A 2,942-nucleotide genomic window follows, 5' to 3' on the forward strand; every position below is an offset into this window, starting at 1 on the left:
AAGGGTTCAGTGAATGCGCATATGAAACTGGCAGGTTTCACACACACACACCTAAGGAGAATTTGTAGTGACCACTTAACCTGACAGTCATGTTTTGGACTGTGGGAGGAAACAGGAGAACAGGAGAGAACCCACGCATGCACAGGGAGAACATGCAAACTCTATGCAGAAAGACCCTGGGAATTGAACCCAGAACCTTCTTGCTGCAAGGCAACAGAGCTTAATCCTGTAAATAAAAATATACAAATTTTGTACTTGTATGATAGCGATGGAGGTTCATCAATAAAATAATTCTGATCACAAGATAAACAACAGCTATTAGAAAAAGTAATAATTCATATTACTGTAGATGGAAATGTAGTAACTAAAAAAACAATGGCATTTCATTCTCTAAAAATCCTCCCAGAAATATTAACTGTGGGTAATTTTGAGTCAAAGTCTGGAAAAACTAAAAACATTTAAACTAAAAACATTTATTGTTGATAAGCTTCAACCAGCTGAGATCAGGACCTCAAGCAGGTGGAACCACCTAAAGAACAATTAATAAAATTAAAAAGTCAATGAAGCTTTTAAAAATATTAAACTGTAGTAAACAGAAGATTATTTTTACATTTTTGTTTTTGCCAGACTCGCTCTCTACCGCTCTCCTGTGGTCACACATTGTAACTACACACTAAAATCCTTCAAACTTGTTCAATGATGAATCGGTTTAATTATAAAATTACGACCGATTATCAGTGAACTGAAGGACAGACTCCATTGTTCAGCATCAGAGTTTAGATCTGCAGCTCCTGATAATCAGTTTGTGTTTAAAACAAACTGCTGCTAAAATCTGTTAGCATCGCTAGCATAGCTCAGAGTCTCTGTGGACCTGCTTCTGGTTCACACTGACAGAGAAAACATTGAAGTGAACCCAGGAGAAGAATCTGCCTTCATTTATATCACTGGGAAGCAGTTAACCTGCTAGTCTGAAGCTGGAAACCAGTTAGCTCGTGTATTTTATTTAACTTGGTCTAAATAATGCAAAATAAACTGTTGTCTAAATTAGAAGCTTAAAAAGCTGAAATCAACTGAACAGGATGTTTATGTTATTACTAAATAAACATGTCAAAGTAAAAAGAAACTTAAATATATTTTAATTTCTTTATCCCAATACAAAAAGCTAGACAGCATGAAGGATTAAAATAAAAGGTGCAGTTATTATATTTGTACAAAGAGCATTATTAAAATATTTATTAACCAAATAACCCATATTAGGTTAGAAGAAATATAAAAAACATGAACCAATCAGCACATTATCCCAGTGATTCTCTGAGGTCTGAATAAATCAGTGAATCTTAGTAAAGAGCCTGATGCGACACATCGAGTCCTAAAGTTCTCTAGAAAACTGAAAACATGAAACATGGAGGTAAAAATGGAAAAAAACAAAACAGACTGAGAATCAATGATGATGCAAAACTTCATTATTTACATTTTATAGTATAAAAACATTAAAATATACAAAACCTTTTTTTAATCAGATAAATGCTGGATGTTCCTGAAAACTGCTCTAAGATCAGAGTTCCTGTGGGACATCCAGTTCTAAACTGGTTAAACTGGTTTCTGTGATGGAAGCTGAAGTTTCTCTGCAGATTCCAGTACAGCATCTTTTTATCTGAGGAGCTTTGAGGAACATTTTCCTGTCAGCAGAAGAAGCAGCAGAGAAAAGAGGTTTGAAGTGTCTTTATGATTCAAAGCTGAACTGAAAATGATTCCCATGTTTCCATCTCAGACCATTTCTGGTTCCAGGATGAAAATGAATCAGAGAGAAAAAAGATCAACTTTCCAGTTGAATCCAGTTCAGATCAAAACTCCATGAAGCCTCTAAATGGAGCCCAGTTTGAATCGGATCTTTATTGATCCAAAGAGACAAACAATATCAGACACTAAATGACAGACATGAGAAAATAAACAGGAGGAAAATCTTGGAGGTCAGAGGTCATCATCATGATCCAGTCAGAGTCTCTTTAGACTCAAACTGCTGCAGCTTCAACCTCTGAGGATCAGCAGGACACAGAGACCGTTCTCTACTTTACAGAGATCATCAGTCCTTCCACCTGCAGAGAGAAGAAGGAAGGAGAGATCAGATCAGTGAGTGTGTTTCCAGCCTCTCCAGCAGCAGTCAGTGACGCAGCACATCCACTAGATGGTTTCCAGGCAGCAGTCAGACTGATCTCAGAGCTGTGACTAAGATGAACCTGATCAGTTGTTTCCTGTTGAACTGAGAGAACAAGCAGATCTGAGATCAGATCTGCAACTGCCACAGTTTGATAAATGAGGACCACTGTCTCTAGACATGTTGGACGGCTGGACGCTGGGGTCCAGCTGGACTTCTTGGAGACATGGAGACAGCAACAACACTCATCTTCACACCAACACAAACACAGCAAGCTGCTCCTCTGATTGGCTGATTGCTGTCTCTGTGTCCAATCAGGAAGCCTGAACCATTCTCCTCCCACTGAGAAGCTTTACTGGGAACACTGGAGCTTTGCTTTGATGCTAACTGGGTTTAGTTCAATATGCTGACAGAAGCTGGCCTCACTACAAACATTTACTTACAGTAAAGTCTTTACAAGATCCTTCAGCTGCTGAACATCTGAATCCTCCAGGTTGTTTCCTCTCAGGTCCAGTTCTGTCAGCTGGAGGCTGTTGGACTTCAGAGCTGAGGCCAGAAAATCACAGCTGATCTTTGACAACCCGCATCTGAAAAACCTGAATAAAAAAAAAAAGATGAGCTGAAGCCAACAGGATGCAGGTGAACCAGTCCAACAGAACCAGTTAAAGATTCTCATGAATATTAACGCCATCAAGCTGCTGCTTCAATAAAGACCTGCTGACTTCAGAACCAGAACCAGAACCTGGTACTGGGTCATGTTGTGTTGGAGGATTTTAGTCAGTAAAAT

General features: G+C 38.8%; 1 long non-coding RNA gene across 1 annotated transcript; it reads right to left on the reverse strand.

Annotated features, from left to right (window-relative positions):
* Positions 1-1,874: 1,874 nt before the first annotated feature.
* On the reverse strand, positions 1,875-2,685 carry LOC106939895 (uncharacterized). Its single transcript, XR_001422943.1, has 2 exons — positions 2,599-2,685; positions 1,875-2,096 (listed from the first exon to the last, which is right to left on the reverse strand). It is a non-coding gene; the product is annotated as an uncharacterized LOC106939895 (long non-coding RNA).
* Positions 2,686-2,942: the final 257 nt, after the last annotated feature.

This window comes from Poecilia latipinna, unplaced genomic scaffold, assembly GCF_001443285.1.
Source record: "Poecilia latipinna isolate Pla-1442-1.1 unplaced genomic scaffold, P_latipinna-1.0 Scaffold3019, whole genome shotgun sequence".
Classification (NCBI taxonomy): domain Eukaryota; kingdom Metazoa; phylum Chordata; class Actinopteri; order Cyprinodontiformes; family Poeciliidae; genus Poecilia; species Poecilia latipinna.